This window comes from Ascaphus truei, chromosome 9 (assembly GCF_040206685.1).
Source record: "Ascaphus truei isolate aAscTru1 chromosome 9, aAscTru1.hap1, whole genome shotgun sequence".
In the NCBI taxonomy this organism is placed as follows: Eukaryota; Metazoa; Chordata; class Amphibia; order Anura; family Ascaphidae; genus Ascaphus; species Ascaphus truei.
The window spans coordinates 3,025,939-3,041,650 of record NC_134491.1 but is presented as its reverse complement, the minus strand read 5'-3'; the positions used below and the strand labels follow the sequence as shown (position 1 = coordinate 3,041,650).

Genomic DNA, 15,712 nt, shown 5'->3' with positions numbered 1-15,712 from the left:
TCCATCGAAATCCCTCCATTTGCCGTTTTCCGCATGAGATGACAAAGTTTTCTTTTCTGAGGAAAAAAAAGTAAAATTTTTACTGTAATAGTCAGTCCCCACAGTCAGTCCCACCAATAATTTTCTCGGGGGGCGTCTCCTGTTCACATGCGCATGCGCCTACTGTTGATGTGATGACACGCATATGCGTTTCAAGAAGGTTCCAATCAATGCGCATGCGCCTAGCGTTCCACCAATTGTTCAGTATGTACTGTAGAAGCTGCTCAGCCAATGATATTGCTTACAGGAGATTCGCTTGACTGTACATTGATATTTCAAAAACAGAATAAAATACGGCAACATTAGTCACCATAGACTTTGCCAATCAGCTGGCGCCGAGCCACTGCCACTCCTGTATTCTTGATCATACACGTAGTTGCCAGGTGACAGCGGGACTACTACACCTGTAGTCAGCTGATGAGTCTGGAAATCGCTTAGGTACATGCAAGCTTGCTGGAATCTGTACGCGAAATCCGGCTCAGGCTGCAGGTATCCGGGCGGGGACAGACAGCAAGGGTTGTCGGTCACCAGGTTTTCACTGATGGTCGGACCGTTATTGGAAGCCGGTGCTGGTGCTGGCGCATTGCTTGCAGACTGACGTTTTTGTTTTTTTAAACATGACCTTGCGCCTTTTGAAGTCTCCATGATCATAGATATGGGAAAAACCCGGTGATACACATCAATACCCTCCAATAACATCGGGATCAATACGAAAAAAACATGGATCGATACATAACTTTTTCCTTATTGCACCCTTCCACACACGAGCATCTGGTGAAAATTTGTAAAAGTCATAGTTTACGATAAAATACTGATACATTTGAACAACTGTTGCCATCTTATCATCTGTTGCATTAATCGCGGCCAATATTAAATAAGCGTACGTTCTGTCGGGTTTTTGGAACACGGATTGCGGTGGTGCACTCATGTCGAGACTCTCAGGACAATAAAACACCATACACTGTGCATGTATTTTTTTAATATGAAAAGCCTAAATTGATACATTATTGTAACTTCTTCAGTCCCAAGGCCAATTTACAATGGACCACTGTGGTATTCTTTTAAACACCTGCAAGTCGACACATTACTGAAGCGCATGCGCATTACAATTCATGAATATCTGCCATCTGGCGGATACACGAAGAATTGCAACCAATTAAATCCGAACCATTATCAATAAACACATCAACCGCGCATCAACCGCGGGTGTGAATGCGGTCAGAATGCGGCATGAACGTGGTGAAGTGCGGTGAAGTGCGTGGCATTCGGAAAAAAATCCCGAAAAATTTCGGAGATGTTGGAGAATAAAAGGGGCCGCGGCTGTATATTCCTAAAATAAAAATGTAAGTAGGGGGAAAAAAAGAACTACTGAAAGTTGCCGCAACAAAGAACTCGCCGTTTTATGTGTGTAGATTGCTGCTTCAAAGACGTAATTTGGAGTCAGTGAGGTGTTGAGTGTTTATATCACAAATCTGAGTTCATCTGTATAAAATACTCCAGCTTGGTACGCTTTATACTGTACATTCCTTTCAAATGAAATCAAAACTATGAAACACTGAAGTGTTACATTTCTAAATGTATTTATTGCTTCCAGCTAGCAAACTAGTTTGAGAAACATTTTCACTTTCATCTTGACTTCATTGTTGTATGTCCCATTTCATTAGAAGCTGCCTCGGAGCGAGGAGGCATTTTATAAAATATGTGAGAAACAAACAAGATGGGAATATGGGTGTTTCTGCTTTTCTGAGTAGACTGATCTTTGATATTCTGGGGGGCGGGGGGAGTTTGGATGAAGGTCCTCGGAAGTGCAACTATTTCAGTCAGACCTGAAAGTGATATCTGCTGCAGCCCACTCCGTCGAAGACGGAGCCACTGATTGAGCCACCTGTGCTGAAGCAGGGATATCCTGAAAACCTGACCTGTTCAGGGGGGTCTTGAGGACTGGAGTTGAGAATCCCTGTACTATAATATATGCACCCTGAAACTCCTCCCTAACACCTCCTATTACTCTCTGTTACACCTGCTCAAATAATACTGAGCCACAGTGGAGGCAAAACAGGAACAAAGCAGCTTAATACACTGCTGCTAGAAGGCACACGGGGTCTCAGGATCAATTTTAGGGTAATATCGGGCTTGATACATATCCTCTTACTTCCTATATGTGGGAGGCACTGACATTGTCTGTATGTCGCTCCAGTTTCTGTGTCACCAAGTCGCCTAACGTAAGAGTCAGACCTTACAGCAAGCATGCGTGCACACATGGTTATTTCCAGGTCCCCCTGAGGATTGAAGGTTCCATGTTTTATTGCTGCATCTACTACAGAATACATTTAGTACACCCATGTGTGTATACACATCTACAATGCGCTACACGGGCATTGCTTGTGTGTGACCAAATATACATTGCAGAATCAAACAACAGAGTCGTATGACACCCAGCAAGAAATCGGCCCAAAGTCCTGCTGTTCAATTATATTCACATTTCTAAAAGTAGGGTTTTTTAATATAAAGAAGAGTATTGCGCCTCATTAAGTTACCAGACCGCGAGTGGGCTCTCACAGGTCAGTCCTGTTATAAATATTTACAAATGGATCTGAGGCTTATGCTCCTCTATTTTCTCATGGGTATCCTCTATCTAGCTCGACTGCTTATAGAAACAGCTATTTTCTATAACCAACTACAGTAACTCACAGCTGAGCTTACTAATTAGGGGGTGGTCTGTCCAAGAAATAGTCCAGGCGCCATAGTTTAGCCAGTGACACCCAATCTCTTAACGTCATACATTTCGTATGTGATAAACCCCTAAGGCCTTGCACCTCTGTGTCAAGTTTCATACATTGTCATGTATGTGCCCGGATCTAACTATTGTTTGAAGCAAATATGGGTAGCAAAGTGTCTGAAGGATACAAGGACATTATCAGATCATCCCATTATCACATGTAAATCAAGTAACTCCTCCTCCCAGTGTCAGTAACGAATGTGCGGTAGACCTCTTTGAAAGAAGTGGCATACAGTGATATCAGTAGACGCTTATTCCTCAATGTTATAACCAGGATAGTCTGAGATCGGTACTCCAACTCCAAAGGCATCTATTATTATTTATTATCGTTTATTTGTAAAGCACCAACATGTTCTGCAGCGCGGTACAGTGAGGGTACAGAGTGACATCGATGGCATAAACTGAATGACATACAAATAAAGACAAACGAGCGCAAACAGATACAGGAGGGAACGAGAGCCCTTACCCGGAGAGCTTACACTCTAGAAGGAATAAGGGGCAATGTTGAAACAAAAGGTTAATTAACTGCTCATTGTGGGATGGAGTATGCCTCAGGGTGGGGTATGGTCCGGTCGCACAGCTGTTTCCATTAAGGTTTGTATGTGCGTGTGGAAGTAGGTGTTGGGGTGGGTGCAGATGGTAGAGTGAAGCTAAACGTTAGGACGTGGTGATCAGAGAAAGAGAGTGGCATGCTAGAGGAGTTAGAGACTGAGCAGAAGTGGGAGAAACCCAGATCAAGGAAGTAGGGGAGGTGGTCCACTGGGAGAGACCAAAGGAGGGGGTTAAGGAGACAAAGGGGAAGGCTGAAGGGGCACAGGAATTGTCTGTTGGTATGGTGGCAAAGTTATCAAGAAACGGAGATTGTTCTAGAGGGGCGATAGATTACAGCAACCTGGGGGGAAAGGGGGGGGAAAGGGAGGCACAGTGTGTACTTCAAAGAACGAGGGAAGGAAAGGGAAGTGTGATGTCAAATGGGCAGTATGGGGAAAGTAGGATACCTACTCCGCCGCCCCGTGTGTTCCCAGGTTTGGGGGTGTATGGAATAGATTTCAAATGTTACTTTCTTTACAGTGATGCTACTGATACATGACCCCATGTGCAAGAGCAAAATCATTCCCCAAATGCAATTCCCATTAGCATTCCAAAGGCGCTGCATAGAAGGGTACAAACAGCGCATGAAATGTCAACCATCTTTCATGTGACGAAGGGGACTTAACAGCGTATGACATAAGGAAATGATGCCCAAGCACTTTCTTATCTACAGAGAGAATCTAAATGGACAGACTTTATACACAGTGCAGCCTGAGGAAACTAATGAACTGGTCTCCCTAATTACCTTTCTGGAGAGCCAACAGCATTGATCCGTCTCCTTTCACTAGCGTTTTGGCTCCATCTATCCATAACAATCAGGCTGTCAGGTGTAATTTCCAGTCTCAAGCAGTTTGTGGGAATTGCTGCATGAGGACGTGGTGAGACCTTTTAAGCTTTAACTGCCTGAAAGATGTAATGTCTTCTCACCTAGCACTGCTTTTAAGGACGGGAGCTTGCTCTAGATTTTCCACAAACGTACAGAAGGGCGACGTTTGGTTAAATTCAGCGATATTCAATCATATAATCTCAACACAAATGCAATGAAGGCTTCAGTGATAGTGAAGGCAGCAACACAATGCAGAGCAATTGATTAATAAATAATATATCAAATACATCAATAAAAAGAGTTAAAGCAGCAGTCCACACTAACAGACATTATTTTTTGCATTTTAATTTTTTTACTTTAAGAGACCTCATCGTGTCCTTTCCAAAACGGGTTTTAGTTTTATTTTCTCTGATGCATCATTCGAGAGATGTAAGCATTTCATATATTAAGTGTAACCTATGTAACCTCAGGTGCTAGAGATGGGAAAAAATCATGTTTTTAACATTACAGAAACATAAAACAAATAAAAAGGGCCTGACATGCTCAAGAGGCAAGATACGAACATTATAGGAGTTTATCTCTTGTTTAGGTACAGCATACGGGGTATTCTTTCTTTAAGAAAGAATTAACTTCTTTAAAATCTTTACAGTCAAAAGAATGTGGACAATTAAGACTGTGTTGGTAATCTGAGGTCAGGTGGAATCCCTGTACTGCAACAGTGACCACAAACTGTGGTGTCTAGGAATAACTTAAAGGTACAACCATCTTAAATGTGTAGTGCCCCAGGCAGGGAGGCACATGTGTCTGTCTGTATCAGTGGTCAGGTGACCCAGCCAGGGTTGGCCCAGCAACTATAGAATGCTAAAGGAGCCTTCCGTAGATTTAATAAAAGCAGTAAAAGAGATTGAAGGGACAGTGAGGAGTCCGTACAGGGCAGAGAACGCGTTGGAAACATTGATAAAAGGGATAAAATAAGAAAATAAGTATAAACTGATAACATAATAAGAGAGTGTGCAGGAGAGACTGAGTGTAAGAGTGGTAGAGTGACAGAGAGAGAGAGAGTGAGAATAAAACATAATAAAAGAGTGAGAGAAAGAAAGAGTGATAGACACTGAGAAAGAGAGAAACGTTTATGAATAAGCAATTAAATAGACATGTTAGTAGAGTTGCGATAGTGCAGAGTAAATGAGTAATTCAGTATTAGGTGATCCCTTTTTTATTTGGACAAACAATTGATATTATAAGATAAGCTTTCAAGAGTTCTCCCTAGGGCGATTTTGGGACCTTGTGTTCCTTTTGAGCATCCAAGCTTTACTGGTGAGACCTCTTTTGGACCTGTCCTTAACAGCTGCATATGCAGCTTATTGTTTGCAGAACCGAACGGAAAGGAGAGAAGCCAGACGGTCGGCCATGAGTGAGAGACGTCCCTTGGGCTAACAGCCATCAGCTTCTCCCGCCGGATGCTTCATATTCATCATTGCGCAGTATGTTACACCTTGATGCACTTGATGAGGTTCATATACAGGATCTAAGAGGAAACAGCTTGGAGTCAGCTACAGTAAACCTGTACCGGATAACGCTGGATGCTGGGTAAGGAACTGTCAGCTGTTTAGTACGAGTCTGCGGTGCAGAGATTCCAACGGCACCGTTAGACTCACACGATTTTAGGAGGTTGATCCCCACCGGTAACGAGTTAATAGAGTGGTAACTACCCTCTTGCATCTTCCGCCAAGTAACTTTCTCGGTCATTGTGGAAACTGTTCATAGGACTCAGTCTCACAATCATCTGCACTTTATCCTCTTGAAATGGGCTCAAGTCTGGTATGTACACACTACTAGCTTGAGTACCTATATCTGTTATCAACAACACCCTTTAAAACAGAAGACAGAAAAGCCCAATGCTACATCCAATGTGACAAAAATACATAGTGATATTCCCTTGAGTAAGGGCCATTTAGTTAAACCCTTTGGCCAAAGTGTTATAAGCCTGCAAGCCTCATCAAGGCATGACCAGTATTGTGAACATTCTCATTTACCTCTGCTGGAGGGAGAATCTGACAGTGGGTCTTTCCACACAGAAACATGAAAAACCTGCCACTTAAAAAATGGGGTGGGGTGAGCTTAAACCCTGGGAGGGGGGCCTGCTTAGTGTTAGGACCTGCTTATTGTATACATTTGGCCAGGCTCAGTAGCACTCCTCGTGACACATTATTAGATGTGGTAGGTTTTGGGGTTCTGAGCTTACTGGGATTGTGTGTATATACATATGTCACTTTTTTGCATATAGGAGTGCCTGTCGCTTTTTTCCCTTTTCTGTATCTTTTTGGACAGTATGCACCCTTCCTTTACCCTTATTTTCTATTTTGTTTTTTTTGTGCACAGATACACACACACACACACAAACACACACACAAACACACACACACACAAACACACACACACACACACACACACACACACACACACACACACACACACACACACACACACACACACACACACACACACACACCTTATTGCCACCTTTTGCCTGAAATCCATTGTACATGGAACCCATATAAGCAAATAAAATGTATATATATATATATATATATATATATATATATATATATAGTGCATATATATACATCAAAAAGGCGTGTTTTGCCAGATGATATAAATACATTCCATATTGAATTTCATTAGGTGAGTTCTGCAAATTCCTATCTCTCTCTATACAATATATACATATATATATATATTTATTATTTGCTTATAAGGGTTCCATGTACAAATGGATTTCAGGCAAAAGGTGACACATTGTGTGCTCATTTGCATGTCATTTCCCAGAATTCCTTGCTGCAGAGAGCGCTGTATGCAAGGTGATAATGATGAAAGGCAGGGTTGCAGACCTGTCTAAGGCTAAGGCCCCGGTCACGCCGCTGTAACGCGCACCCGCGATATTGGCGGCGCGTTCAGCCGATTCCCCGGTCTGCAGCTCACTGCAGGAGGAGAGACCGGGGGGGGGCGTGGCGGGGGAGTGACGGGGGCGCGGCCATGACGTCACCCGGCAGGTTCGCCCTCATTGGCTGAACCGCCGGGGGGCGTGCCTAATCACCTGGCGCCATTGAGGGGAGGGCTCTCATCCGTGCGGCGGACGCTGTAGTAGGCAGCGGGGGCAAGGCCTAAGACATGTGAATGTGCTCACAAGTGATATTCTTTATTTGCTATATGTTAACAGTGGAGGTCTTTTGTCGCCTTACACACACACACACACACACACACACACAGACACACACACACACACACACACACACACACACACACACACACACACACACACACACACACACACACACACACACACACACACACGTATAGATAAAGCAGGAGATACATAGATAGACTTAGTAAAATTTGTTGGTAGGAAGAACATACAGAGACAGTAGGAGGGCGTTCTGGTAAGTGCTTCTGCAAGGGGCCAAGGTTAATGTGTGAGGTGTATAGTATTAGCCACAGTGCTATTCATATGCTTCGTTAAACAAGTGTGTTTTAAGGTGGGTCTTAAAGGTGGCTAGAGAGGGTGCTAGTCGGGTACTGAGGGGAAGGGCATTCCAGAGGTGCAGGGCAGTCAGTGAAAAAGGTTTAAGGCGGGAGAGGGCTTTAGATAAAAAGGGGGTAGAGAGAAGACATCCTTGAGCAGAACGCAAGAAGCCGGAGGGTGTATAGCGAGAAATTAGGGCTGAGATGTAAGGAGGGGCAGAAGAGTGTAAAGCTTTAAAAGTGAGGAAAAGAATGGAGTGTGAGATGTGGGATTTTATTGGAAGGAAGGAGAGAGATTTCGGAAAGAGTAGAGTGATTCTGGCAGCAGAGTGAGTGCATCTTTAAAGATTACACAGTACATGGGTAACAATTTGATATAGATATATATCGATATCTCTATATCTCTCCCCCCCCCTCCTACATATTACTGTGCTAAGGTTATCATGAGCTGCGGCTGCACTAATATCCCAAGTCTTTGATAATATTCAAATATTGTGCTCTGCTTTTACCTGGTTATCTGGAGTGTGTAAAGGAAGGACCAAGGCTAAAAGATAAGGTGTCTTCCTTTATACACACAAGAAGCATACTGTAGTCCTATCAGCCTCCATTAGAAATGCTTTTAGTGTTGGGGCAGTGTTAACTACAAAAGAGTGATGTGCACCAATGTCCCCACATGCACTGCTATGCTCCACATTTTGCTGTACAACCCTTTGCTGTCCTGCGAAGCGCTGCCATGTGTTGCCGTGCTACTCAGTATGCTGCAATTCTTTGGGAAGGTTTCCAGTTTCCGTGCTCTGCAATATCAATATTCCCCGGCGGCGCCACTACACGATACTCACCCTGCACAGGCCCCTGCAGAGATTTATGGCAGAATGCTGATTTTCTAACTCATCGTCTCATGGACTTTTTGGCTTTGGATTATTCAAGTAAACATGGGTTTAAGAACCCGCAACATCTGGATGTCCATGACCAGAAATTCAGAGGGCACACTCAGAGACAAAGAGACATCTGTACAGGCAGAATACATGTGTCCATGCAAAAGTAAAAACTACAAGGACCCAATGCGCAGGAGAATAAGAACAGCCCAAGGTTTGCAGCACATGGGAGGCTGTGTATGAAACCTGAAATGTGTGCCTCACTGCTTTCCCTCGTGTGTTCATTTAGTACCACATCATGTTACAAACATGTCGTATTTTTGTTACATGTGAATCAAATCTGTTAAACAGAGTGCCAGATACATCCCATTACAAAGCGGTGTCAAGTAATCACATCTCTATGGCTGTAAGTAGCCCCTCCACAGCTCTGACATACACGGAGAGAAATTATAGGGGCAAAGTACCTGTGTGGGTCTTATTGCAATAGACATGCTTTAGATCACGGGCGGCCAACTCCAGTCCTCAAGTGCCACCTACAGGGCCAGGTATTGGGTATATCCCTGCTTCAGCACAGGTAACTTAATCAGTGGCCCAGTCTTCGACTGCACCACATCTGCTGAAGCAGGGATATCCTGAAAACCTGACCTGTTGGCCCTTGAGGACTGGAGTTGGCCGCCCCTGCTTTAGATGACTCTCTGAGCACCAACTTCAAACCAAAATGCCGTTTTTAGAGATTTATGTACCCCCCCCCCCATAATCTTACAAGAAAAATCTTAGCTAAAAGGAAACACATTCAAACAATGAAGTAATCTGAGGTATCATTAGTAGAATTGTCTTGTTTGTGTTACTCCCCCCCCCCCCCCCCCCCCCCCCCCCGAGTTCCTCTCTCTGCCTGAAAGGTGTAATATAGAGTTGTTAACAGATAAGGCACAGTGTACCTTTTCTACAGTGCAGTGCAGCATCGGGAAGCATTAGGGGACGGGGTATATAATGTTTGAGAAGAGTGCAGATCTGATACAATAAGCCATGCTTGTGCTGCCTTTTACAGTATTATTTAGGATAATAGTGCTCTTATCCCATAGAAAACAGGCGTCAAACAAATGTGTTTTATCTGGCCACAATAAGCAGACAATCCACCATATTTTATTACACTCGTATCTACGGTAAATAGGGTCTGTTGGTGCAAGATAACTTCCCCCCTATCTCCATGGCTGATTTATTAGCTGCCCGGTTCCCTGTTCCCCCGGAACACGCCAGGAATCCCCTACATACAAGCCATGCAGGAGAGGCAGCTGGGGGCGGTGACCGCACGCTCGCTCAGCTGGACAGGCTCCGCAGTGCTGCAGCTTGTCCATGCTCCTCACGTTTCTTAGCAGTGATACAGGGACTCGGAGATTTGTAATTGTGCTGCCGACTTCTCCCAGCTCCCGGCATCTGTGCACAGGCAGTTTATGGGCACGGGCAGGAGGCGGGGGGGGGGTTTATGGCATACAGCATCAGGGGATACAGGAAGGATTGGGAGCGATGCGGAGAAGATGCAGAGATTGGGAGTAAGAACACGTAGCGAGGAGGAGGTTTTATGGCAGAGTTATTTTCTCTCTGGGTTTTGTTTGTGGAAGTTCTCAGTGAGCTCATACTTTGTAATTCTGCTGCAGCATAGTGAAAGAAACCAAACACGTGAGTGGGGTAGGATGCTTGCCTTTGGTTAAGCTGATTCAAAGCTCTGCACTTTCCTCCCCCAGGCAGAGACATCAGGAACATGTACCTCACAGTCCCCATGGGCCAGCAACAGGTCTGGTTTTAAGGATATCCCTGCTTCAGCAAAGATGGCTCAATCAGCAACCCTGAAAACCTGTCCTGTTGGTGGACCTTGAGGACTGCAGTTGGCCACCGCTGGTATAAAGTGATAAAGTGTTTGGACACGCCTGACCACAGATCAATAACTCCTTCAGTGGGTTGCACCAATAGGGGATTTATGCTCTCACTGTTTTTCTACAGAGCTTCCAGATCTTAGAAACAAGTAGATCTGGTTTCCTTATTGGCAATGAGTAATGTTATATTTTCAACGCGGGATGTTGGACAGCAGCCTGGGGTTCTGTAGTTTAGCTGCTGGAATTAGCAGGTGTAAATGGTTATTAATTTATTAGGCTGAGAGGACAGATAGAAGACAGGCAAAGTATAGCCACAGTGTGCACACCCTTTCCATGCCAGGCGGCCACAAACACAATGCATAACAATAACATCACACCTCTGTAACGAAGCAGATGGGTAGCTCTGTGGCTGATACGATACATCTTATCTGCAGATGCACTGACCAGAACACCCTCCTACTGTCTGTATGTCCTCACTTACATGTTCGATTGAAAGCTCTTCAGGGCAGGGACTCCTTTTTCCAAATGTTACTTTTGTGTCTCAAGCGCTTATTCCCACCATGTGTTATATTACTATGTCACCTGTATTACTGCTGTGATGTACCTGGATGGCGCTATATAAATAAGGATATACATACATACAAACAATATCACCTAGCTAGGCTTGTCAAGGTTTAAGGACCTGAAACAGTGAAAATGTAATTAAAATCCTATGATCGCTTGGAGTGTGTGAGGCTGCACTGTGTCTGCATCTCACTTTCAGTGCGTGAGACTGCAAATCTAACTACAATACAATGAGACACAGTTCCACTGAGGAACACTCGCTACTAAGGAGCGAGATACAGTATTTGTACAATATAAAACAGTTACATAGAACTTACATTTTATGCAGCTGGTTTTTTTTCTCCTGGAGTAATCTCGAGGTGTTACAGCGTATCCATGCTGTATTAACCCCAAATTTCTGAAATAGATTGAGTCTGTTACAAGTTTTGATATTGCCACGACAATGCTAAAAATTACGGGACCTAATCTTAAAAGACTAAAATAACACAGAGCTGCAATAGTCAGCGATTTTGTAATCCACTCATTCTAAACGGGTGGGTGAGACTTGCCCCTTTCCAGACTGCGAATGTAACCCTGTGCAGATTCAATTTGCTATGAATCTGCCATATTTTATTCCACAGTGAAAGGATCAGCCAGCAGCGGAGGGGTCAAAAGTCTTGTGAGAAAAACAGAAACATGAACCTATTCTAGTAGTTTCGTTAAGTGACGTATCAAGAATTTTAGGCACTTCTCGAGTGAGTTTTCAGGTGTAGCTATTCAGAAGGCTCCGATAACATGCCAAACTCGCTCGAGAAGTGCTTCTCCCCGATCGGTCGCACTCCCGCTCCGACAAACCGAGCAGGAGCTCAAAAAGTGCTCAAACTCGCATTTTTTTGTGAAATCAGGCTATTCTAGTAGCTCCAAAAATCACACCGCGGCTGCGACTCGCAAGCAACTCACAGGTTCTGATCTCGCCACCTGAAGGGTGGCACGATAGGAATCGCGATGTGACTGAAGAAAAAAAGTATTTTTCCTGCATCGGATTGAAGCTGGGTGTCTCCGGAGCTGCCCCGCATTAATACCAGCTCCGGAGACACCTTGTTTCAATCCTATGTAATAAAAATACATTTACACACTGCTTTATTACCTTAGAGGCTAACCGCGAAGGTAATGAAGGGGTTAAATACCAGTGCCCGGTTTATTGGGGGTAGAGCGGGTGGATGAAGGTGGTATTTGGCCCGTCGTCTGTGTTTATGCCTACCGAGAGGGTTGTGGAGGGCTCAAATTAGACTTGACTGGCCTTATATAAGGCCTGTGATGTCACATTTGATTGACAAATGGTGCACCCCCCAAACCAATTTGATGATGTACCATATGATGGCTTCCATTTTTTTTTCATGATGTGATTCATCTTAAAAGGAGGGAAGCCAGCCAATTAGGAAAGATATGCTTCCCTCCCTTTAAGAAGACTTCACTTCAGAAAAAACAAAATGGAAGCCATCACATGGTACACCAACCAATCGGATTGGTAGATATACCATGTGATGACTTTCCTTTTTTGGAGTGAAATTACGTCATTAAAAAGAGAGGGAGGCATGCTACCTGATTGACTATCTTCCCTCCCTTTTTGATGTCACATCACTCCAAAAAAGGAAAGGCATCACATGGTATATCTACCAATCCGATTGGTTGGTGTACCATGTGATGGCTTCCATTTTGTTTTTCTGAAGTTACATCATCATAAAGGGAGGGAATTATATCCTTCCTGATTGGCTGGCTTCCCTACCTTTAAGATGATGTCAAAAATGGAAGCCCTCACATGGTACATCATCGGATTGGGTTGGTGTACCATTTGTCAATCAAATGTGACGTCACAGGCCTTATATAAGGCCTGTCATGTCTCATTTGAGCCCAAGAAGCCGTTGGATCAAAATCTACTGGACCAATTGGACTACAAAGGAGAGAAGAAAGAAGGAAGAAAGGAAACAAAACTACTCACCCGGCCTCCTCTGCAATCAACAGAGGATCATGGACTTCTGTCCATCATGGTGATGAGGGTCATTGTGCCTCGGGTCAAGAGTTTGTGCTGTAGTTCGATGAGGAAGGTGAATCCTGGCAAAGGTAAGAAACACATTGATTGTATTTTATGTAATTATGTATTTTTTTTAGGATGCACATTGACTGCCAATATGTTTATCTATGCTCCTTTCAGGGTATAGATAAACACAATGACAAGCAATGCAATTTCTTTGGCAAATGCTTGTTTTTATTTCATTGTAATGTATTGTATCTTTGTTATGTTTTTTTGTAGTTTACCCATTCATTGCCATTGTGGCAATCCATGCCCATATTGTGGGCCTGGTTTACCACAGTCACCACAGTCGCAATCAATCGGTTTATTGGCAAGTGTACTGTTATGCCAATGTCATTTTATTGTGTATTTCTTTTGTTTTGCAAACAAATGGGCAAACGTGCTATTAGCCAGTTTTGGCTATTAGTGCCTTTGCCTATTTGCATGTGTGGTGATGGGGGTAGAGGGAGTGGAGTAGTTGCTGCGGGGAGGGTGGTTAGGCCTCCTGGGTGAGTACCCAGGGGTGCGGGGGGGGGGGGTTTAACCCTTTAAATACTATAGTGATTACTAACCGCTAAGGTAATTAAGGGGTTAGTGGCCAGTAGTTAGTTTTTTAATTTGAATTTTGCTGCCCACGAAAGACACGGAGGAAGATGAGGACGGCCTTCATCCTGGCAGGGGTAAGCACTACTTTAATTTACTTTATGCTGCCTGGATAATGTTTTATTTTTAATGAGCAAATGCGCTATTATCCAGATCTGGATAGTAGGGATTTCGCCCATTACTGTACTGTAGTGTGTTCTGTAACAGGGGAGTTATCCCTGTTCAGGAAATGTGCCTCTAATCCAGCAGTGTGGTGGTTAACTGCTGGTAGTCAATTAACCAACACCACCTGCCTGATTAGGGTTCTTAGAAAAGCCTGTCTTTGAGACAGGATGTGAGATTGGTCCTGAGTCTCACAAGTTGTGGGACTGACCATACTGACAGATGTCTTGAAGCCTGCCAGAAGAAACAGCACGCTGCCTGCAAGACACAGGGGAAAGAACCTCTAAACCTGAATGCTGACATAGCCTGAGGAAAAAGGCAGCAACCCAGGAAAAGAGAAGACTTTCCCTCCAACTGCAAGAAACAGATAAGACTTTCCTTTATAAGACTTTTGGTATATCTGCACATATCACGATATATGTTTGGGGCTGGGAGACATTCTTATCTAAAGGGAGTTGTGGACTGCATAGGTTTCACTAGAAATACTCCCAAGTTGAACAGAAGCGTTGTTTGACCCCTTTTTTGAATATGTTTGGATGTTTTTTCTTATGTTAAAGGAACAGGCGCAATAAAAGCCTTTTTAATTTCACCTTAACAAGTCTCCCTTGCATACCTCTGCGCACGTCCTCCTACATGCCCATTCATTGCTATTAGGGGTTTCTTTGATCCCATTGAGGCACAATGGCAATCAATGGGTGTATTGGCTAGTATTGCTGTTTGTATAGTATTTGAATATTTATTGGGGGTATAGGGGTGGGTAAAGGTACAATACAATGAATAAAAAAGAAGAAATACCTGGGCACTAACTCAGTGTTGTGTAAAAATGTAAAAACAAATACAATACCAGAAAGATACTACCTTCGTGGGGGTATGCAGGGTGCCCCCAGAGAATGAGTCTCTTCCTGAGGCTAAACCCCACCAGGATCAATCCCGGATCCTCAAAACATGCAAAAGAACAAAAAATAGGGGAGCACACAATGAGCAATAGAAAATAGACAAAACAATGTTTGCACACATTAAATGGAGACTGGAATTCTCCCTGCTGTTTGAGTACCCAGAGTAGAGCTCAAAGGGATTTCCCTAGTCAAAGCACTAGCAATGGTGCAGACAGTAGTGAGTAATGGTGAGATGAAGATACATGTAAAATAAGTATATAACTCACACGACCGTGTGTGAGTAGCAATCCTATAGTAGGTCTCTTGTCCGTGGGTTTATAAATTGAATGTCTATATTCTGGTCCTGATTCCCCCTCAGTGGCCACGTCTTGGAATGGTGGTCTAGTGGTCAGAGAATTTGACTGCAGACGGCCACAGTAGGGGACTTGCTGAAGCTAACGTCACGACCCCAGAATCCGGACGCGGAAGTGGGGACTAATCTTGAGTCACAAGCTACAAACAGACCCCGCAGGGGTGCGGGTGCTGATGCGGGTGCTGATGCAGGTGCTCATGCGGGTGCTGATGCGGGTGCTGATGCGGGTGCTGATGCAGGTGCTGATGCGGGTGCTCATGCGGGTGCTGATGCGGGTGATGATGCAGGTGCTGATGCGGGTGCTGATGCGGGTGCTGATGCGGGTGCTGGTGCGGGTGCTGATGCGGGTGCTGATGCAGGTGCTGATGCAGGTGCAGGTGCTGATGCGGGTGCTGATGCAGGTGCTGGTGCAGGTGCTGATGCAGGTACTGATGCAGGTGCTGATGCGGGTGCAGGTGCTGATGCAGGTGCTGATGCGGGTGCTGATGCAGTTGCTGATGCGGGTGCAGATGCTGATGCGGGTGCTGGTGCAGGTGCTGATGCAGGTGCGGGTGATGGTGCAGGTGCTGATGCGGGTGCTGG

General features: G+C 44.4%; 1 long non-coding RNA gene across 1 annotated transcript in view; it reads right to left on the bottom strand.

The window, feature by feature from the left end:
* Positions 1-5,503: 5,503 nt before the first annotated feature.
* LOC142502233 (uncharacterized) overlaps positions 5,504-15,712 on the bottom strand; it is a 93,901-nt gene continuing 83,692 nt past the window's right edge. Inside the window, exons 2-4 of the long non-coding RNA XR_012803685.1 lie at positions 13,046-13,158; positions 11,385-11,464; positions 5,504-5,763 (exon numbers count right to left, since the gene is read on the bottom strand). This is a non-coding gene — a long non-coding RNA (uncharacterized LOC142502233). The remainder of the gene's footprint in view (positions 5,764-11,384; positions 11,465-13,045; positions 13,159-15,712) is intronic.